At 39.9% G+C, this 24,393-nt stretch overlaps 1 pseudogene; it reads left to right on the top strand.

The window, feature by feature from the left end:
* The first annotated feature begins 22,682 nt into the window (after nucleotides 1-22,682).
* Nucleotides 22,683-23,353, top strand: LOC104970481 (peptidyl-prolyl cis-trans isomerase A-like; annotated as a pseudogene).
* The last annotated feature ends 1,040 nt before the right edge of the window (nucleotides 23,354-24,393 follow it).

The following is a 24,393-nucleotide window of genomic DNA, read 5'->3' as shown; positions in this document are numbered from 1 at the left end:
AGGTCCAATGTTAGTCCATTTCCTAAACTCTCCAACTCAGATAAAAGATACATCTCAGCATTTATCACAGGATACCTCTTACTCTTGACATTTTTGAACCTGTCTTTTCTAACACTTAAAGTTTCCTGAGGACAAGCATTATATAGACTAAGTACTTGCTGAATTAAATGAAACTTTTTTTCCTATGTGAATGTATTTAATCATGTAATACAGAGGATATCATAGAAACTTCATAATATGTATATATGTGGTGGTGATTTAGTCGGTAAATTGTGTTCGACTCTTGAAACTCTATAGACTATAGCCTGCCAAGTTCCTCTATCCATATGATTTCCTAGGCAAGAATACTAGAGTGGGTTGCCATTTCCTTCTTCAGGGGATCTTCCTGACCCAGGGATTGAACCTGGGTCTCCTGAATTGCAGGCGAATTCTTTACTGCTGAACCACCATATATTAATACTTATGCCTTAATTATGTGAGTAACAATTTATGTACACTCATCAAATGTAATTTGGAAATATGTTTCAAAACCTATAATGTATGTCCTTTGTGACCCAGTGAAACTGTTACCAGTAATTCCTTTTGGGGACATGCTTGTACATATAGATAAAGACATAGGAATAAAGATGAAAATAGAAACATTGTTACATTACAGACAACTTAAATGTCTATTAGTAAAAGTCTGCTAAAAATAGCTATTTCATTTTAAAATGCTATTTTAAAACTCGATTCAAATTTTCCCCAGAATTTCCCCTTCAGTTTTAGCTTTGGCATTAATGAAATTTGACAATAAATAATGACTTCTCCTAATTGATAACTGACTCTTCTCTTTCCAAACAGGATATCTTTCTGCTCTATTCTTTTTTTTTTTTTTTTGAGTCAAATGAAATTGATAGAGTATGCATTAGAATGAAAAGAAATAAAAGACCACAAAGTAGTATCAAGAGTGATCAGTTAATAACAAAGGGAAATAGGAGTGAAATCAACCCATACAAGGGGATCCTATAAAAAAAAAAAAAGGAAGAAAAGTCACAGAAAACAGACACAATTTGTGCTCTTGGTGGGCTTTCAATACAGAGGATTAGTGAGGCATTAAAGGACCCCCTACAATAATGGTCATTGTGATAAAGAGAGAAAAATATCATGGGACTATGTGAATTAAAGCAGAATGACCTGACCAATCACAAAAGGGAACACTTCCCATAAAACTTTTTTTTTTTCTTCAGCAGAGAATTGATGGAGTTGAGTTACAGCTGAAAATTCCATGGGCAGAGGAGCCTGGTGGGCTACAGTCATGGGGTCAGAAAGAGATGGATACAACTGAGCACACAATAGCTGATGAGGTGATGAAATCCATATCATAGAGGATCAAGGAACATTTCCACAAAACTTAAAATTATAATGTAGGAATGCATATAAGGGCTATAAACAAATATCCAAAAGCACACACCTGAGAAGTTGCCTGATTGTTTATAAAGAAGACTTGGTGATAGCTGAACATGCAATACAATCAACACAATACATACAACACAGTCAATCGTAAAGGAAATCAGTCCTGAATTTTCATTGGAAGGACTGATGCTGAAGCTGAAGCTCCAATACTTTGGCCACTTGATGCAAAGAACTGACTCATTGGAAAAGACCCTGATGCTGGGAAAGATTAAAGACAGGAAGATAAGGGGACAACAGAGGATGAGATGGTTGCGTGGCATCACCGACTCAATGGACATGAGTCTGAGCAAGCTCCGGGAATTGAATTGGTGATGGACAGGGAAGCCTGGAGTGCTGCAGTCCACAGGGTGACAGAGAGTTGGACATAGCTGAGAGACTGAACAGAACTGAACTGAACATACAGTGTTACAAACAGGAAGTGAGACATTTAAAAGCTATTTGATCATTACTATTAGCTAAACCAAGAGGCAACATTTTATTTTTATTTTTTTTAATATTTAATTTAATTTTATTTTTAAACTTTACATATTTGTATTAGTTTTGCCAAATATCAAAATGAATCTGCCACAGGTATACATGTGTTCCCCATCCTGAACCCTCCTCCCTCCTCCCTCCCCATACCATCCTTCTGGGTCGTCCCAGTGCACTAGCCCCAAGCATCCAGTATGGTGCATCGAACCTGGACTGGCATCTCATTTCATACATGATATTTTACATGTTTCAGTGCCATTCTCCCAAATCTTCCCACCCTCTCCGTCTCCCATAGAGTCCATAAGACTGTTCTATACATCAGTGTCTCTTTTGCTGTCTCGTACACAGGGTTATTGTTACCATCTTTCTAAATTCCATATATATGCATTATTATACTGTATTGGTGTTTTTCCTTCTGGCTTACTTCACTCTGTATAATAGGCTCCAGTTTCATCCATCTCATTAGAACTGATTCAAATGTTTTCTTTTTAATGGCTGAGTAATACTCCATTGTGTATATGTACCACAGCTTTCTTATCCATTCATCTGCTGATGGACATCTAGGTTGCTTCCATGTCCTGGCTATTATAAACAGTGCTGCGATGAACATTGGGGTACATGTGTCTCTTTCCCTTCTGGTTTCCTCAGTGTGTATTTAAGAGTGTGGAATCCATCTAAAAAGGAAGGATACAAATGAGCTTACTTACAAAACAGAAAGAGACTCACAGACTTAGAGAACTGAACTTATGGTTGTCACAAAGAAAGGATGAAGGGAAGGGATAGATTTAGGGAATTTGGGATGGGCATGTACACACTGCTATATTTAAAATGGATAACCAACAAGGACCTACTGTAAAGCACATAGAACTCTGCTCAATGTTATGTGACAGCCTTAATGGGAGGGGAGTTTGGGGGAGGATGGATACATGTATATGTATGGCTGAGTCTTTTCACTGTTCACCTGAAACTATCACATTGTTAATCAACCCTTTGTTATTGTTGTTCAGTCACTCAGTCATGTCCAACTCTTTATAAACTTTATAAAGTTTTATAAACTAAAACTCTTTGCTGCTGCTGCTGCTAAGTCGCTTCAGTCGTGTCCAACTCTGTGCGACCCCATAGACGGCAGCCCACCAGGCTCCCCCATTCCTGGGATTCTCCAGGCCCCTTTAGACTTTATAAATTTTTAAATACATTGATTGAAGGAAGAAAATGCTATTGATTTTCTAAGATGTAGTTAATAACCAGTTTTAACAAAGCCCCATCAGATCAAGATTTACATATTTGGAATTTATAATTCTCTGAAGCAAAGACCAAGATAAAATGTTTACATTACTTCATGGGGTACACTGTTATTTGGTATATGCTTTTCAACGTGTTACTGTTAATAGGAACAATAGCAGAGGTTAGTACTGTTAATAGTAACAATAGCAGAGGTTAGGGTTTAATACAAACCAGGGACTCCACTGTTGTACATATATCAACGAATTGAATCTTCAAAAACATTCTACATGTGGAGACTACTGTTACCCCATTTTACGTAAGATCAGACTAGAACAAAGACTGCCATTTGCCTAAGGCCATACAACTGGTAATAAAAGAACTTGGGTATTTTCACCTGGTCAGGCTAGCTTCAGTATTTGCAACTTTTATGCACTGCACATTAATTGTCTTTATTCTCATAATTTAGTAGGAACTACACTTGAAATATTTTGTACCCTGATATCAATCTAATTCAGAATATCACTTTCCAGTTGGTCCCAATATTTTTCTGGTCAAAGTTCACTAGCTTGTATTTTAAGAATATGTTTCTTTGGTCAGCAATCTGGAAAGCCTCATCAAAAATACTGCTGACACTTTTATTGACACAAGTCTCAATATTCAGCTCATCTCAATTTCAATTTTTATCAAGAATCTTATGGAGACAAACATAAAACATTGTATGTGTCCAGTGCCAAGACATATTTTAAGATTGAAGCAATCTCTTCTGTAAAAACCACCTGGAAAGATACTGTCTCTTATCATCAAAAAGCAGGCTTGTCGCTTGTTTGCCACAACTCAAATTAATATTAAACAGTCAAGAAGCTGAGCATCAAAATAAACGAGGTAAAAGATTAGCAACAAAGAGTTTTTATCTGCAAGTTAGGAGTTGAACATTTTATTTACTTGAACAAATAAGTTATATTTTAGATAGAGCATAGACAGATATAACTTGATATTGCTAGCTTCCTGAGAAATGTTCATAGCCCATTTCCCAAAGCATGATCATACTTTATATTCTCTTCCTTTTTGGAATCACAAATCTTGATCTCTCTTTCACTGGATCCTAGCTTTCTAGATGGCACTGAAAGTGAAAGCGTTAGTCACTCAGTCGTGTCCGACTCTTTGTGAGCACATGGACTGTAGCCCATCATTCTCCTCTGTCCATGGGATTCTCCAGGCAAGAATACTGGAGTGGGTTGCCATTTCTTTCTCCAGGATCTTCCCGACCCAGGGATCCAACTGAGACCTCCCACATTGCAGATTCTTTACCGTTTGAGCTATCTGGGGAAGCCCCCAGGTGGCACTAGTGGTAAAGAACCCACCTGCCAATGCAGGCTATGTAAGAGATGCAGGTTCGATCCCTGGATTAGGAAGATTCCTTGGAAAAGGGAATGGCAACCTACTCCAGTATTCTTGCCTGGAGAATCCCACGGACAGAGGAGCCTGACAGGCTATAGTCCATAGGGTCACAAAGAGTTGGACACGACTGAAGCGACTTAGCACGCACAGAGGGAAACATTAACCAAAGTATGTTCAGTGGGACAGGGCTTCCCTGGTGGCTCAGTGGTAAAAGAATCCACCTACATTGCAGGAGAGGTAGGGAAGATCCCCTGGAGAAGGGCATGGCAACACACTCCAGTATTCTTGCCTGGAAAATCCCGTGGACAGTGGAGCCTGGCAGGCTATTGTCCATGGAGTCACAAAGAGTCGGGCACAACCGAATGACTGACCACACAGAAACACACACAATCTGGGATGTCGATTACTGTTAAGAATAGAAAAGTATTTTGCAGACAAATTTTGAGGGAACTAGGTTATATAAAGTTAACCAGACTTCAGTACCACAGGATCTTCAGAGCCCTTGTGTATTAACATCCATCATTAAAATCCAAGAGCAAAATAAACTATGAAGAAAGCTTCAGAAATTTTTGACTACAAGCATTTTTTTCTGTAGCATGTCAATATGGGGAAATTACTTAACAAACAGGTTTTGGGAATCAGTGTTGTGACATGATAAGTCATTAAAATTTGAAGAGGGTTTAAAAAGACCTCAAATGCTGGCTTCCAGATTTGTTGTTAGAAATACATTTGAGAAAAGAGATGTGAGAAGAAGGCTTCTTGGAAATGCATTTTCCTGGATGCTACATCTAGAAACCTGGGATAAATTCAGAATCCTGTATTTGGCTTGAAGGAGGGAATCTTTCCTTGTCTGTGAAGCAAAGCTAGATTTTGGAACCATTGCATAATGAAACCACCTCTGCTTCATAGTCTAGGACATATTTACACTACCCCCCCCCACCACCAGTTTTATATGTATTGTGAAGTGAAGTGAAGGCGCTCAGTCATGTCTGACTCTTTGTGACCCCATGGACTATAGCCTGCCAGACTCCTCCATCCATGGGATTTTCCAGGCAAGAATACTGGACTGGGTTGTCATTTCCTTCTCCAGAATATGTAGTGTGATAGATACAATAATGGGGCTTCTCTTGTGGCTCGGACAGTAAAGAATCTGCCTGCAATGCAGGAGACCTGGGTTTGATCCTTGGGTCAGGCAGATCTCCTGTAGAAGGAAGATCTCCTGGAGAAGGAAATGGCAACCCACTCCAGTATTCTTGCTTGGGAAATCCCATGGACAGAGGAGCATGTCAGGCTACAGTCCATGGGGTCACAAAGAGTCAGACATGACTTAGGGACTAATACTTTCACTTTTCCAACACAATAATGCCCCCACCCCCATCAATGATGTGTACATTTTAATCCCCCAAACCTGTGAATATGTTATTATATTTACATAGAGAGTATATAATAATTTACATAGCAAAAAAGACTTTGCAGATATAAGTTAAGGATTTTGATATGAGAAGATTATCTTGTCTTATTTGGGCCTGAGGTAGTTATAAGTTCCTTATAAGTAGAAGCAAGAGAGTCACTCAGAGAGAGATTTAAAGATACCACACTGCTCTTTGATGATGGAGGGGAAGCCATGAACCAAGGATTGTAGGTAACTTCTATGCTATGCTATGCTATGCTAAGTCACTTCAATCGTGTCCGACTCTGTGCGACCCCATAGACGGCAGCCCACCAGGCTCCCCCGTCCCTGGGATTCTCCAGGCAAGAACACTGGAGTGGGCTGCCATTTCCTTCTCCAATGCATGAAAGTGAAAAGTCAAAGTGAAATCGCTCAGTCGTGTCCGACTCTTAGCGACCCCATGGATTGCAGCCTAACAGGCTCCTCCGTCCATGGGATTTTCCAAGCAAGAGTACTGGAGTGGGGTGCCATTGCCTTCTCCGAGGTAACTTCTAGAACCTGGAAAAACCAAGGAAACAGATTTCTTCCTAGAGTATCCAGAAGAACACATCTTGCTGGCACTTTTATTTTAACCCAGTAAGACACACTTTGGACTTCTGACATCCAGAACTATAAGATAATATTGGGAAACATCTTATAAAAAATATGAATAAGCTCTTTGAACAATCCAATAAATGTTTATTGTTTAAAGCCACCAAGTTTGTGGTAATGTATTACAGCAGCAAAAAAAGAAAAGAAAAGTAAATTGTGGCTCAAACAGTAAGAAATCTACCTGCAATGTGGGAGACCCAGATTTGATCCCTGGGTCGGGAAGATTCCCTGGAGGAGGGCGTGGCAACCCACTCCAGTTATTCTTTCCTGGAAAATTTCAGGACAGGGATGCCTGGTGGGGCTGCAGTCCATGAGATCGCAAAGAGTTTGACACAACTGGGCGGCTAACAACACATGGTGTCATTGATTTTAACACCTTTAGTCATGGGAAACCAACTCTTGTTTTGAAAGTACATAAATTCTGACAATTTACAATCCATGGGTCTAGCTCTCTGCTGCCCTTAACACTAAGAATACAGAGGGGAGAGATTAGCTAGCCATGTTAGTGACACAGAAGCTAGAATCTTTGTCACTTGGCAAGGTTCCCAAAGCTAGTAAAAGGCAGAATGTGGTTTGAATGAACGTCTGTGTGACCCCAAATTTCAGGCTGGTTTTAATAATATCAACTACCTCTCTTAACATACTGCAATAACTATCACCCATGCTTAGCTTTCTGCCTTATTTTAGAATTACAGTATCCCCAGGTGGCTCAGTGGTAAAGAATCCGGCTGCCAATGCAGGAGATACTGGTTCGATCCCTGGGTGAGGAAGATCCCCTGGAGAAGGAAATGGCCAACCCCTCCAGTATTCTTGCCTGGGAAATACCATGGAAAGAAGAACCCAGTGGGCTATAACCCACGGGATCACAAAGCCACTGAGCACACACACACATAGAGGGTGGAGAGTGAAAATGTGTATATGGTTCTATTCTGAGAAAGTATTATCATCACTAAGAATAATGAAGGGATATATGTATACCTATGGTTGATTCATGCTGAGGTTTGACAGAAAACAACAAAAGTCTATAAAGCAATTATCTTTCAACTAAAAAAAAATTAAAAAAAGAGAATAATATAGTATTGCACTGGCAGCTTGAGGGAAGGGAAAAAACATGATTTCTGGGAGGAAAGACTTGAATAGCTTGTTAGAACCAGCATTTTGTTTCTGTGGACAGGCAGAGGAATGTGTGAAGGTCACACACATAAAGTCTGAACTTCTCTAACGCAATGCCTAAAACTAAAGTTTAATCTGACTTCAAGCGTTTACTTCCTTCACCCACCCCCAGCGTATTGCTAAAACGTAGTAAGTGAAAATAACATTGAAATACAGCTGGTGGAGCTGGTGATAAACTTTGTAGAGGTGTTGGTGGATGGCACAGCTGGAGAGAGCATGGAAGTTCCACACCCTTTCCCACATACCCCAGTCCTAAGCATGTCTTCCATCTGGCTGTCCCTGAGTTATATCCTTTATAAATCAATTGGTGATCTATGGTTGTGGTATCAGCAGCAAGTTCCAAGACGCCATGTTACTCACCCTTGAGGGTTTTTATTGGCACCCCAATGGGAAGATTCTTGTGACCAGCTTCAGCCTGCAAGCATCCCAGCAGGTAACTTCCTGCATCTCAGCACCAGCCCATGGCACCTCTGGAGAACTTCACTGGAATGCCATCAAATGGCTTATGAACCCATTCTAGTCTGTGACACCAGAACAAAACTCTTCCACCATCCAGTAGTCTGAAGCCACACACTCTCCAATGATGTTTAAATTTTAACCCTCGGATAGCAGAGTCTTCAAAGTCTGATTCTTCCTTTGGTACTCTCCCCAGGTCTAATGGTGGTAGCTGCTCCTCATCATGTGTTATTCCTATTTAGAGTTCTTACTAGTTAATAGTAATTGATTTTTGTCTTAACCAGTAATTTTAATATTGACTTTTCACTGTCCCAAATTACTGTTCTTGAGTTCTGGACTTGAGTTCAAACTATTTTCTTTCATTCAAGAATTATAACTTCTTCCTGCTATTTTCTTCAAGTATCAATACACTGAAAAACCACCAAGCAATGTTAACATTTCTACTGTCAAATACCAAGTAGTTTTAAAAACTATCTTGCAAAATAAAGTTGGTTATCTCAAAATGAATCTGTATTTTTGTATATCCACAAAATGGAAAATGAATGTATCATTAAAATGCAATTAATCACTTACTTTAATATTACATTTGTAATAATAAATTCAAACACAATCAAGTTTCATAAACTATACTGCTGCTTTATATATATGCATATATATATGCATATATATATATGCAAAGTAAAGGATTCATTTCGATATTTGGCAAAACCAATACAATATTGTAAAGTTTAAAAATAAAATAAAATTAAAAATAATAATAATAATAAAAAAGATCACTAAGCATCAAAAAATAATAATAAATAAACTCCATGATTGAAACACAGAATTATCATTAATATTCATATATTTAAAACAGGATTGTTTTTTAGTGGCTTATTATGATTGATTTGACCTGCATCTTGAGAAACCTGTATGCAGGTCAGGAAGCAAAAGTTAAAACTGGGCATGGAACAACAGACTGGTTCCAAATAGGAAAAGGAGTACTCAAGGCTGTATATTGTCACCCTGCTTATTTAACTTATATGCTGAGTACATCATGAGAAACACTGGGCTGGAAGAAGCACAAGCTAGAATCAAGATTGCCAGGAGAAATATCAATAACCTCAGATATGCAGATGACACCACCCTTATGGCAGAAAGTGAAGAGGAACTAAAAAGCCTCTTGATGAAAGTGAAAATGGAGAGTGAAAAAGTTGGTGTAAAGCTCATCATTCAGAAAACAAAGATCATGGCATCTGGTCCTATCACTTCATGGGAATTAGATGGGGAAACAGTGGAAACAGTGTCAGACTTTATTTTGGGGGGCTCCAAAATCACTGCAGATGGTGATTATAGCCATGAAATTAAAAGACACTTACTCCTTGGAAGGAAAGTTATGACCAACTTAGATAGCATATTCAAAAGCAGAGAAATTACTTTGCCAACAAAGGTCTGTCTAGTCAAGGCTATGGTTTTTCCAGTGGTCATGTATGGATGTAAGAGTTGGACTGTGAAGAAAGCTGAGGGCCGAAGAATTGATGCTTTTGAACTGTGGTGTTGGAGAAGACTCTTGAGAGTCCCTTGGACTACAAGGAGATCCAACCACTCCATTCTAAGGGAGATCAGTCCTGGGTGTTCTTTGGAAGGAATGATGCTAATGCTGAAACTCCAGTACTTTGGCCACCTCATGCGAAGAGTTGACTCATTGGAAAATATTCCGATGCTTGGAGGGATTAGGGGCAGAGGAGAAGTGGACGACAGAGGATGAGATGGCTGGATGGCATCACCGACTCAATGGACATGAGTCTGAGTGAACTCCGGGAGTTGGTGATGGACAGGGAGGCCTGGCTTGCTGCAATTCATGGGGTCGCAAAGAGTCAGACACGACTGAGTGACTGAACTGAACTGAAGATTGATTTATTACAGAAACTAAAAGTTCTTCTCTTGACCACTAGGTAGAGCTGTGATATTAACATGGTAAATAAGAGCCACTAAATCTATTGAAAAATTGATAGTTGTCTTATATATATGAGTTGCTTTGCCTCTATGTATATTCTGTTCCCAGAGTTTTTAAACTAGGTTCTGAAAAGACATTTAATTTTCTCCCTTGGCATATAAAGCATGAGTTAGAAAGAAGTCCCCTTACCTTAAAGCATACCAGTGTTTTGTCTATATCTCATTGAGGAAATGAGAAGCTCTAAAGTCAAAGAAGTAACTTTAGATCAATTTAAGGAATAATTAATAATTCCTAATTATCTGTGTCAGTGGCCAGTTGTGTTAGACTGGTTGAGACAAAACTATTTTTATAAAATCATAATCTTTAAGAAAACTTAATGGAAACATCATTAGTGCTGATTTTAAGCATCTTTAGCAACTTCCTGAGATATTAGCAAGTGGTCTTTGCAAAGGCATCAACTTCTTTGTGTGTTTCTTGATTCCCTGTGTAGGACCTTGGGGAAAAGACCTAAATATTCCCTCCCATAGAAGAATTGACAAATATTCTTGGCTAAGGAGCTCTGGGTCTGAAAATAGTTCAGAACTAGGGCTGGAGAATCCAAGTAAATACTCACACTTGGCATAATAATTCTTCCTGGTTGGAGGGAAATTTCCAAGTTTCCACTGCTTAAGATATAAAGACAAAAATATGAAAAAAATATTTTCTTTAAAAAAATAATTTATCTATTTTAATTGGAGGGTAATTACTTTACAATATTGTAGCGTTTTTTTTCCCATACATTGACATGAATTAGCCATGGGTGTTTATGTGTTCCCCATCCTGAACCCCCCTCCCACCTCCCTCCCAATCCTATCCCTCAGGGTCATCCCAGAGCAGCAGCCCTGAGCACCCTGTCTCATGCATCGAACCTGGGTTGGTGATCTGTTTCACATATGATAATATACATGTTTCAATGTTATTCTCTCAAATCATCTCACCCTCACCTTCTCCTACAGAGTCCAAAAGACTGTTCTTTACATCTATGTCTCTTTTGCTATCTCATATATAGGGTCATCATTGCCATATTTCTAAATTCCATATATAGGCATTAATATACTGTATTGATGGGTCTTGCCCTACATAACTTGACCCTATCGATGGTTCAGAAAAGCTTAAGTTCAGTTCAGTTCAGTCTGTCAGTCTTGTCTGTCTCTTTGCAACCCCATGGACTGCAGCAGGCCAGGTTTCCCTGTGCATCACCAAATCCTGGAGCTTGCTCAAACTTACGTTCATTGAGTCAGTGATGACCTCCAACCATCTCATCCTCTGTCATCCCCTTCTCCTCCTGCCTTCAATCTTTCCCAGCATCAGGGTCTTTTCCAATGAGTCAGCTCTTCATATCAGGTTGCCAAAGAATTGGAGTTTCAGGGGCGCCGCAGGCGGCGGAGGCTCTGATGCGCCGGGCGAGCCGTGACTCAGAGCCGGTCCTGGGCCCGACCTGGAGCGCCTGGTGCACCGAGGGGAGCCCCGCGGCGAGCCTGGGCGCCCCCCAACCGCCCCACCCCCCCAGGACAAGAGCCTTCTCTTCAAGTCCTCGGGCCGCGCACTCCTAGGTTCTCTGCATGGCCGCAGGCGAGCGGACGCAGGAACGCGCAGTGTACTTATTTCCCGGACCAAGGACGGAACCTGCGCTGAGTCCTAACCACTGGACCGCCAAGAAATTGCTGGGGAAATGTTTTTTAAATACATGAAGTCATGCTGTGCTTTAAAAAATAAAAACTAAAAATTAAAAAAATTTTAAAAAAAAGAATTGAAGTTTCAGCTTCAGCATCAGTCCTTCCAATGAATATTCAGAACTGATCTCCTTTGGGATAGACTGGTTGGATTTCCTTGCTGTCAAAGGGACTCTCAAGAATCTTCTCCAACACCACAGTTCAAAAGCATCAATTCTTCAGTGCTCAGTTTTCTTTATAGTCTAACTCTCACATCCATACATGGATGATGTGAGAAGCTTTGAGGTAGCACATATTTCTGATACAAGTTATTGATTCTCTGAACTGGCATCCATGATTTTGTTTAGTTTTCTTTGAATAGGTAATAGGCACAACCTGGAAGAGAGATGGTAGTACACTTAAGAGTAGGGACCATGAGCTTTGAGTTCACTTTTCTTCATGTCACTTACTTGTACCTCATGGCCTGCTCAAACACAATTACATGAATTCCACTTTCATTTGACAATAGAGTGCTGCTGTGTCCACCCAAATCTACAGCTTGGTGGGTCCGAGAACACATAGTTTATGACGTGTAGCTCAAACTGTCTGGTAAATTGGTGTCCCGTCATAAAGAATTCAGTTTCTACTTAGGCCCAACGACAAACTAAGAGCTGTTTCTCAAAAAGAAAATAGTTATCTGATGATGCTAGGGCCTTTTGCCAAAATTCTAAAACTCATCCCCATGATTCACCTATAAAGGCCTGTTGAAGGTTTCAAACAGCACCCTTCTCTGCACTGACACTTCAGGCACCACTTCATCTTCTGGATCATGGGTTTCAGCTCATTAGACGTTGTGCCTCTATTTGGCTGCCCAAGGGGTCAGATGCAATAACTTATCCTTCAACTTAAGAGGGATTTCTCCACACAGTCTACATCACCAAACCCTTAGACATTTCACTGAAGTAGAAGAGCCCTGAATTTCAGTCAGATTTGCCTTCCATTCTCTGACACGCAACTATCTTGACAGTAGAGCTTAACAACTAGGGCTTCCCTAGTGTCTTAGATGGTAAAGAATCAGCGTACAATGCAGGAGACCCAGGTTCAATCCTTGGGTTGGGAAGATTCCTGGAGAAGGAAATGGCAACCCACTCCAGTATTATTGCCTGGAGAATTCCATGGATAGAGAGGCTTGTTGGGATACAGACCATGGGGCTGCAAAGATTTGGATACGACGGAGTGACTAACACTTTCACTTTCTAACAATAAGTTTAGTGTGTAGTTGCAATTTCTTGCTCACTAGGTGCAATCAGCATATTGTCATCAATGCAATGGTCCAGTATGATACTGTCTAGAGAAGAAAGGTCATCAAGATCTCTAGGAACCAATGAGTGGTGTCACCAAAATAGTGGCATAGGAGACGTTAGCCTCCATCCACCCTCAAAGATCAACATTACTAATAGATAGCTATCCATGAAAGATAACACAGGTGGGAGAGGTCAGCAGTGAACTTCAGGAGCTTCAGCCAGAACATGGAACCAAAAAAACACGAGTGGAACTGCACAATAAGGGTAAGCAGAACAGCTTCATTTTGCCCACCTCTTCCTATTTCCCAAGTCAGCAGTGCTCAGTGCAAAGAACGAGCTCCCAGACTCAAGAACGAGCTCCTAGGTTCAACCGTTACCCCTGCCAGGAAAAGGACAGCAGGCGAGTGACCCACTTCCCTAGGCTTTCATGGCACAGGTCAAAGGACTCACTCCATTGTCCCTTTACCCAGAGCCCAGCAAAGCTGAGACATTTAGGAACAGGGAAGAAGGGCATGCACAACCAGCATCAGCCTGGCAGAGGGAGGGGGTTTTCCACTGCCTGCTCTGCAGACGACCTGGCTGCCTGTGGATGCTGCAGACCCTGTCAGCCTTCATCACTGAGGACCTCATCACAGACACCAGCTGACCGCTCTGCAGACCTCCCCAGCAGCCTCCCCCCACCACCCTGCAGAAATCAAGGGCCAGCAGAGCTGCAGCAGCAGAACTCCTGCAGATTAGCCACTAAGTTTTTCAAGGTCCCAAGAGGTTTGGCATTTGCAGACACCAGCTGCCTGGATCCCTCCCGCTCCCTTCCCTCCCCTTTCTGTAAAGCCTGAGCTCCACACAGGCAGCCAGGTCCAACCTCTGCAGCTGTATGCATGCACGTGGTCAGCCTATATCCAAACCCCTGACCCGCCCCGAGTGTACGCTCCCCACCCACTCTGGCCACTACCACAGCCTGCCCTGGTCCCTAGCCTTGGGACCTGGAGGCACTGTGGAGGACCCCAAAATCCACAGCAGCCATTGAGAACCCTCTGCAGTGCTCAACAAGGACCATGTGGTAGATGACATCGTGGACCCCAGCGGCCTGAGCTGATGAGACTCAGGACAATTCAGACATGGAGTCACTGACGCCTGTGTATTTGGCACCCTGAACTACTTGTTCTGAAGTCACAGCTTGCTCCAGATGGCCTCCACCCACGGATGAAGGGCTTTCCTTATCAAAGTATAACTAATGACAGACTGTTTCTTAAGAATGTTTCTCCCCAGGATTACTTTCTCATAGATTTTCATGAAAGTACATTAACTGTTATATATAGTAACCGTATATGTAACTGTTTTTTCATAAAAAACATTTATGAAAAATATATTATTAAAGCAAATCCAAATATTGTGGAGATTGACAAATTTTCTAAAGCATTGAATTCTAGAACTACAACCATGAAATAGGAGCAAATTGTTCTAGAATTTCAGGTGTATATTTTGTTTACAGGGAAAGACCTAATGCCCTAAAAACTCTAATAAATTCAAAACTTCTGTTACATTCTCTTTTAATTAATGTTTTAATTTGCACAACTGTCAGTGAAGGAGAAAATAGAAATCATGCTAATGAAAGCAAATGAGACTATTTCAATGATAAAAGAGAAAACATTAATATTTGTGATGTTAATCCATTGGAAACTACAAATGGTTGATTCTCCTTTAAACTATGCTGAATATTGCATACAAATTAAACCTTTTACAGATTATGCCTACAGCAAGTATGCATGCTTCAGTTAACATGTTTGACAAATTATCTCAAATGTAATAGTTTGCAAGATTGGTTCATGTGGCTTTTAAGAGTTTGCAAGACACAATATATAACATTTGCTATCATAAAAATAGTTTTTATTAATTGCCAAAAAACCCTAATTAAGTAAAAGTAAACTTGTAAAACATTGTCTTGAAAACATCAAGGGAAGATTGTTATTATTGAAATATAATCATTTGCTATGGTTCTTCCTGACTGCTTATATCAAAAACTGAGAAGAAGGAAATGACTTAAACATAGAATTGTTAAGCAAAAAGGAGGAAGAATCACACCAGTCAGAATGGCTACCATCAAAAAACCTACAAATAATAAATATTGGAGAGGAGGCAGAGAAAAATGAACCCTCCTATACTTGGTAGGAATGTAAATTGGTGAAGGCACTATGGAGAATAGTATGGAAGCTCCTTTAAAAAACTGAAAATCGAGTTACCAAATGATTCAACAATCCCACTTCTAGGTATATACCTGGAAAAAATGAAAACTCTTATTCAAAAAGATTCATGCATCCTAATGTTCAAAGCAACAGCACTATTTACAATAGCCAAGACATGCAAACAGTCCAAGTGCCCATCAATAGGCTTAAGAAGATGTGGTGTACACACACACACACACACACATACACATATACACACAATGGAATATTACTCAGCAATAAGAAATGAAATATTGCCATTTGCAGCAACATGGATAGACCTAGAGAATATTATACTTAGTGATGTAAGTCAGAAAAAGACAAATACTGTATGGCATCACTTATACAGAGAATCTAAAAATAATACAAATGAAACTATATGGAAAACAAAATAGACGCACATACATATGTTCACCAAATAGGAGAGGAAGTGGGGAGAAACAGATTACTATACACAAAATAGATTTACCAAAGCCTTTGACTGTGTGGATCACAACAAACTGTGGAAAATTCTTAAAGAGATGGGAATACCAGACCACCTGACCGGCCTCCTGAGAAATCTGTATGCAGGTAAAAGAGCAACAGTTAGAACTGGACATGGAACAACAGACTTGTTCCAAATCAGGAAAGGAATACATCAAGGCTGTATATTGTCACCCTGCTTATTTAACTTATATGCAGAGTACATCATGAGAAATGCTGGACTGGAAGAAGCACAAGCTGGAATAAAGATATGCAGATGACATCACCTTTATGGCAGACAGTGAAGAAAAACTAAAGAACCTCTTGATGAAAGTGAAAGAGGAGAGTGAAAAAGTTGGCTAGAAACTCAACATTCAGAAAACTAAGATCATGACATCCAGTCCCATCACTTCATGGCAAATATATGGGGAAACAATGGAAACAGTGAGAGACTTTCTTTGGTCGGGGGGAGGGGGCTTCAAAATCACTGCAGATGGTGACTGCAGCCATGAAATTAAAAGACACTTGCTCATTGGAGGAAAGGCTATGACCAGCCTGGACAGTGTGTTGCAAAGCAGAGACATTACTTTACCAACAAAGGTCCACCTAGTCAAGGCTATGGTTTTTCCAGTGGTCACGTACGGATGTGAGAGTTGGATTATAAAGAAAGCTGAGCACGGAAGAATTGATTCTTTTGAACTGTGGTGTTGGAGAAGACTCTTGAGAGTCCCTTGCACTGCAAGGAGATGCAACCTGTCCATCCTAAAGGATATCAGTCCTGAATATTCATTGGAAAGACTGATGCTGAAGCTGAAACTCCAATAATTTGGCTACCTGATTTGAAGAACTGACTCATTGGAAAAGACCCTGATGCTGGGAAAGATTAAAGGCAGGAGGAGAAGGGGACAACAGAGGATGAGATGGTTGGATGGCATCACCGACACAATGGACATGAGTTTGAGTAGGCTCCAGGAGTTGGTGATGGACAAAGAAGCCTGGCGTGCTACAGTCCATGGGGTCGCAAAGTGTTGGACACGACTGAGCGACTGAACTGATCTTGTAATAAACTATAATGGAATACAGTTAGAAAAAAAAATAATTGAGTCATTTTGCCGTACACCTGAAGCTAACCCAACATTTTAAATAAACTATACTTTGATTTTTAATAAAGGAAGCAAAATGTAAAGATTTGGAAAATTCTCAGACTATTCATACCCACTGCAGTATTGTTGGGCTTCCTTTGTGGCTGAGCTGGTAAAGAATCTGTCTGTAAAGCAGGAGACCCTGGTTGGTTCCCTGGGTTGGGAAGATCCCCTGGGGAATGGAAACGCTACCCACTCCAGTATTCTGGCCTGGAGAATTCCATGACTGTATAGTCTATGCAAAGAGTCAGACACAACTGAGCAACTTTCACTTGGCATCACTTGACTTGGCAGACTATTCATGTTGCAACAAAAAATTAGAACACTAAGAGTGTGGCAAAGTGACCACTTGATAGGGAAATTACTTTCAGCATGAACTGTGTACTTCATCAGCTACTCCAGGAGGAAGTCTGACATTTTTGCACTGAAAGGGAAGGATATGAGAAAGAATGAAGGACGACTGTTGAATTTCTTACCTTTTCCAGGATAGGACCACACATGGCTGAGAATGTGCATTATTCTTAAAAAAAAAAAAAGAGAGAGAGTGACTCTGAAAATGATTCAGGGTCATCTGGACTGCCTCCTCAGTTTCAAAAGTAGGGAGAAGAATTGCTTTGCTTACAAAAAAGGCAAAACAATTCACCTGATATGAAGAACTGATTCATTGGAAAAGACTCTGATGCTTGGAAAGATTGAAAGTGGGAGGAGAAGGGGAAAACAGAGGATGAGATGGTTGGATGCCATCACTGACTCAAAGGACATGAGTTTGAACAAGCACCAGGAGTTTGTGATGGACAGGAAGGCCTGGTGTGCTGCAGTTCATAGAGTCGCAAAGTGTCAGACACGACTGAGCGACTGAACTGAACTGAACTGAACTGATCTCAGCAGTCCTGGAGTTCAAACAGGTCCAGCACCATCTAACAGCACTGGGAGAGGCCGAAACCACACAGACAGGGCTAGTAGATGCATTCTTCTGCTAAGCGTAGAGTGAGGACATGAAAAACCCAAGGTCCTATTTTCCCCTGAGAGGGGAAAAGAGTTATTAGAGGTTCTGGTAGAGCTTCTGGCAGGACTGATTGGTGGGAGCCTTGTCCATGAAGACTAGAAGTGCCTGCTATGTCTAATGCATAGAGACCAACACACAGTCAAGGAAAATGAAGAATCAGACAAACATATCCTGAATCAGTCAAATCAAAAGAACAAGGCAAATCTCCAGAAACCAATTCTAATAAAAGTATTCACACAATTAATTAAAAGTAAAATTTATTCTAAAAATTTCATAAATGTCTGCCAAAACATATTAAGAATGAACAACAGAAGATTGTCACAGACCTTTCAGATATTAAAAAGAGAATATCATGAACAACTTTATGCCAATACACTTAAAATTTTGATACAATGTATAAATTTCTACAAAAAATAATTTACCAGAAATAACTCAGAAGCAATTTAAAATTGAATAGTTCCAGTGATAAAAGGATTTGCATTAGTAATGAAAATCTTCCTACATTGAAAGCTACAGGTGCAAAGAGCTTCACTAGCAATTCTACCAAACATTTAAAAAAGCAATAATTCCAGCATTACACAAACTATTATTCCCAATAATAGAATAAGAAGGTACAATTTGCAACTCATGAGTCTAACATCAGCTTGTTAACAAACTCTATCAAGAGTCGTCTAAGAAAGGAAAATTACATGTGAATCTCATTCAAAAATATGCATGCAAAAATCCTTATAAAATACCAGCAATGGAAAAAAGGATTAATATAGCATTAGATTGTAGGGTTATTGCAGAAATGCTGGTTCTGTTTTACTTTAAAATTTTAATTAATGCAATGTACTATATTACCATATTAAAAGGGGAAAATCATATGATTGTCAAAACAGATGGAGTGAAATTACTTCATAAAATTAATCACATGTTCACAATAAAAAGACTCAGCTAAATTTCTACAGGTAAACTTCCTTTAAGGGAACTCCCTGGTGGTCCAGTGGTTAGGACTTCACACTTTCACTACCAAGGGCCTACATTAATGCACATCATATATAATTCTGCACATAAAAATACAAAATAATATAGAGAAAAATGACTGGAATTGAGAAGTACATTTAGCAAGCTCTCCATGAAAGTGAAGTGAAAGTCACTCAGTTGTGTCCAACTCTTTGCAACCTCATGGACTATACAGTCCATGGAATTCTCTAGGCCAGAATACTGGAGTGGGTAGCCTTCCCCTTCTCCAGGGGATCTTCCCAATCCAGGGATCGAACCCAGGTCTCCTGCATTGCAAGTGGTTTCTTTACCAGCTGAGCCATTCCGAAGTGCTTTCCAAAAGTCATTAACATAACAAGACCCCACTGTGGCTCTCCTCACATAGAAAATTCCAAGTGTTTTAGGAGCTCTGTGCCAGAAACAGAACAAAGACCAAACATATATTTTTCATTATAAATACTGTGTCACATATGTCAACTTAAAAAAAAAATGCACAACATGACAGTTGCAAGTTAAGTTTTCAGTCAATTAATTCAGTCGCTCAGTCGTGTCTGACTCTTTGCGACCCCATGAATTGCAACACGCCAGGCCTCCCTGTCCATCACCAACTCCCGGAGTCCACCTAAACCCATGTCCACTGAGTCGATGATGCCATCCAACCATCTCATCCTCTGTAGTCCCCTTCTCCTCCTGCTCTCAATCTTTCCCAGTATCAGGGTGTTTTCCAATGAGTCAGCTCTTTGCCTCAGGTGGCCAAAGTTTTGGAGTTTCAGCTTCAACATCAGTCCTTCCAATGAACACCCAGGACTGATCTCCTTTAGGGTGGACTGGTTGGATCTCCTTGCAGTCCAAAGACTCTCAAGAGTCTTCTCCAACACCACAGTTCAAAAGAATCAATTCTTCAGTGCTCAGCTTTCTTTATAGTCCAACTCTAACATCCATACATGACCACTGGAAAAACCATAGCCTTGACTAGATGGACCTTTGTTGACAAAGTAATATTTTATTTGGGGCAAAATGAGGACTGCAGCACAGATATAGCACCTCAAGTAGCTCTGAGAATCTTCTCTGAAGAGGTATAGGAGAAGGACAGTATATATGCTATTTTTAGTGAAGGGAATACATGCAGTCAAGCACATATTTCTCCGCGAGGTTTCTACTAGTCTCTTGAAGCCTTCGCTAGTCACATGGAACATGTGACTCTCATACTGTAAACAATCCTTCATCACCATGAAGGATTTTAGTACTTTTCTAGATATGAGGAAATACAAGAATTGGGCTCATAGAATCTGGGGGCTTTCCAAGTGGTATTAATTGTGAAGAATCTGCCTGCCAATACAGGAGACATAAGAGACACAGGTCTGATCCCTGGGTTGGGAAGGCCCCCTGGAGAAAGTATTCTTGCCTGGAGAATACCATGGACAGAGGAGCCTGGAGGGCTATAGTCCACGGAGTTTCAAAGTGTCAGACACGACTGAAGCAACTTAGAATGAATAAAATTGGCTCCTGAAAATATCTATCTGAAGGCCTGTCCTGCCAGTCCACACACACACACACACACACACACACACCAAATCCCCCCCACCCCCACTCAGCAGAGAGGACCTCATCTCATTTCTGTTCTCCACCCTGAATGAAGGGCAGCAGCTGCAGTGGCAAAAGACTTAATCCTTGTAGAGGTAGATGGCAAGTGCCCATGGAAAGTGGCTAATTTGTAGTTGATGCATAGAACCTTGCATAAATAGATATTTGATTTTTGACAAAAGTAGCACTGCAGAGGAGTAAGGGAAAAGTCCTTTTTTTTTTTTTTTTTTTCTTAAATGGTGTGGAGACAATTGAGTATACACAGGGAAAAAGTATTAAAAAATTAAACTTAACCCTGACTTTACCACACACACATACATCAGTATACACAGTCCCTCCTCATCATTTGATTTGGTACTTGTGAATTTCTTTGCTCGCTAAAATTTATTTGTGATCCCCAAATCAATACTTATACAGTCTTTTGTGGTCATTGTGATCCTGCACTGAGTGGTGAATGTGAGTCTTTCAATGAAGACACTGTCAGGTGAAGTCGAATAAGGCAACTTTGTTTTAGCTCTCATACTGTAAACAATTGTTCTTTCAAGGTCTATTACTACCACATGTTTTTTCCTATTTTTGCTTGTTTTTGGTGTTTTTACTGTTTAAAATGGCCTCTAAGCACAGCACTGGAGTACTGTCCAGAGTTCCTAAGAAAGCTATAATTTGGCTTATAGAGAAAATATGAGTATTAATAAGCTTCTTCAGGCATGAATTACAGTGCTTGGGCTGTTGGCCATGAGTTTCTCAACCTAAATAAACCTACATTATGAGGCAGTAATCAAGTAGAAAGCATTTATCTGAGATCTAAGAATTGCAATTGGTGCACACAGATTCTGGTTGCAACCCAGTGTCTCCCTTGGAAATAAAAGATCTTTTAAAGGCAAAGAAGAGAGGTTTGTATTATAAGGAATTTTAATTGGAATTAGAGGCAGGCAGTAGCATTGGCTTAACATGATTAAGTGCTAAGACTTTTGGATGCATGCTAAGTCGCTTCAGTCATATCCAACTCTTTCCAACTCTGTGGACTGTAGCCGGCCAGTCTCCTCTGTCAATGGGATTCTCCAGGCAAGAATACTGGAGTGGATTTCATGCCCTACTCCAGGGAATCTTCCCAACCCATGGATCGAACCCAGGTCTCTTATGTCTTCTGCGTTGCAGGTGGGTTCATTACCACAGAGGGCTGTAAAATTCCTCACTGTGACAAGTACAGGTGTCCCTAGGTTTGTGGTTGGCCCAGTTCAAAAGTTCATGGTTCCACATGGTTGGGACATGTATAAAATCCACTTTGGTAATGGCCTCCCAGCTCTAAGACCCCTTGACGTAAACAACTCCATTTTATTTCATAGGTTCAAAGTTAATGAGTCAGTAATTTGGTATATCCAGAAAAAGGAAGAGGAAATTTACCCATCTTTACATGAGGCAGCTCAGGAAAGTGCTAAAGGAACAGCTCTAGTGTGTGATGATGCTATGGAAAAGTGACTAAGTCTGTGTGTTTATAAGATGATAACAAATTAATAAAAGCAGAGTGGGCAGCATTCTTGTGAGGCTGGAAGCCAAAAACATTTACAGTCACATTACCCAGGGTTAGGAAAATGTTAAACCCGTCTTGACAAAGGCTGGCTGATTGGCTTGCACATTTCAAAAGGCCATATGTGTGAAAAACATTGAACTTGTAGATGAGGCAGATCTGTAGGTCAGAAGGTTGTGGAAGAATTTTTAAGGTATCCACTAAGTCTTGTACAGGAAAAGAATAATGGAAAGAGAAGATTTACAATGCTGATGAGACTGGCTTGTTTTAAAAGGACATTGATAAAGATCATATACAACAGAAATGGCATTTCAGATGGTGAAAATGTCATCAGAGACTTACAGGAACCTAATCCTATATTTTTCCTAAGAGCATAGTTCATAATTTGCTAATTCAGTGTTTATGGTGACTTTATAAAACATAACTATTGAGAATAATTAGAATCAAATGTATATATATACACATATTATATAATCTTACAAATCAATAAGAAAAAGATGGACAACAAAGACCATTATAAAAAAATTAACAAAAGATTTGAACAATTCCCTAAAAAAAAAACAGGAATTCCACAGTCCAAAGATCATTTGAAATGGTGCTCAACATTATTAGTAATTAGGAAAACATAAATTAAAACTGCAGTACAGAGACCTTGCAGACACCACCACCCTGAGCTTCCTGCACTGCCCAGCCTAGTTCACATCCACCATGTTTTTGGACATCACCATCCACAGAAAGCCCTTAGGCTGCATCCCCTTTAAACTGTTTGCAGACCAAGTTCCAAAAAGAGTAGAAAACTTTCATACTCTGAGCACTGGGGAGAAAGGTTATGGTTATAAAGGTTCCTGCTTTCACAGAATAATTCCAGGATGTATGTGCCAGGGTAGTGGCTTCACATGCCACAATGGCACTGGTGGCAAGTCCATCTATGGGGAGAAATTTGATGATGAGAATTTCATCCTGAAGTATATGAGTCCTAGCATCTTGTCCATGGCAAATGCTGGTCCCAACACAAAATAGTTCCCAGTTTTTCATCTACACTGCCAAGACTGAGTGGTTGGATGGCAAGCATGTGGTCGTTGGCAAGGTGAAAGACAGCATGAATATTGTAGAAGCCATGGAGCGCTTTGGGACCAGGAATGGCAAGATCAGCAAGATTACCACGGCTCACTGTGGACAAATCTAATAAATTTGACTTGCATTCTACTTAGCCACCAAACCATTCCTTTTGTAGCTCAGGAGAGCACCCCTTCACCCCCATCTGCTTGAAATATCCTATAATCTTTGTGGTCTCACTGCAGTTCTTTGGGTTCCATATTTTCCTTATCTCCCTCCAAGTTAACTGGATTGCAATGTTAAATTTATGATTATGGAATTAAAAACTAAACAACAGAAACAACAACAAAACACCCACAGTATGAGATCATTACCCATATTCCAGACTGGTAAATTTTTCAATACAGTTCAGTCGCTCCATTGTGTCCAACTCTTTGTGACCCTATGGACTTTAGCGCCATTCCTTCTATAAAGTGGTAAATTTTTACAACCTGATAATATCCCATGGTGAAAAAGATATAATTCTAATACTCTATGGGTGGAAGTGCACAATTAACATAAGCACTTTGGAAAATAAGACTCATTTAATAAAACTGAAAACATATATACTCTGTAGTCCAGCAATTCCATTCTTGAGTGAATACCATACAAAAGTGCATGTATACACACACCCGAAGGCACTGAAAAGAATTCCCATAATAGCACTGTTCTTAATAGCCCGAACAGGAAACAATCCATAGGTACATTATTGGTGAAGGTAGGAATAATCTGTGGTGTTTCTTCTCATAATGAGAATAAGAACTCTAAATATGGGGAGGTATACCCATATTTTCTGAAATGATTATCATCCCCATGTTTTTTTAATGAGGATAGAAAATATGAGTGCTCAGAGCAAGCTCCAGAGAAAGGTAATGTGCTCTAGTCTAGGAGTAACAGATCTTTTTTCCAGATTTTCTCTATTTTTAAAAGCATAACAGTTTTCATTTTGTTAGCTTAAGATTCCATTTTAAATATTTTAAGTGTATTAGCATATTAAAATCCACAGAAAGCTAAAGAAGCATTCCCCTGCTGTTGTTATGTTAATGGACATGTCATTTAACCGATTTAAATTTTATTGTCCTCATCTATTAATTGGTGATGAGTCAAGTCCATTAGCTATAAATGTATTAGCAAATAATGGAACACTTGAATAACAATGTTCAAATAAGAGTTATCCTCTCTCTCACAATAAGAAAAATCCAAAAATCAGCAGTTGCAGTCATT

Source organism: Bos taurus, chromosome X (genome assembly GCF_002263795.3).
Source record: "Bos taurus isolate L1 Dominette 01449 registration number 42190680 breed Hereford chromosome X, ARS-UCD2.0, whole genome shotgun sequence".
NCBI lineage: Eukaryota > Metazoa > Chordata > Mammalia > Artiodactyla > Bovidae > Bos > Bos taurus.
Note: the sequence above shows the minus strand (reverse complement) of the source record. Positions and strands in the feature narration are given on the sequence as shown.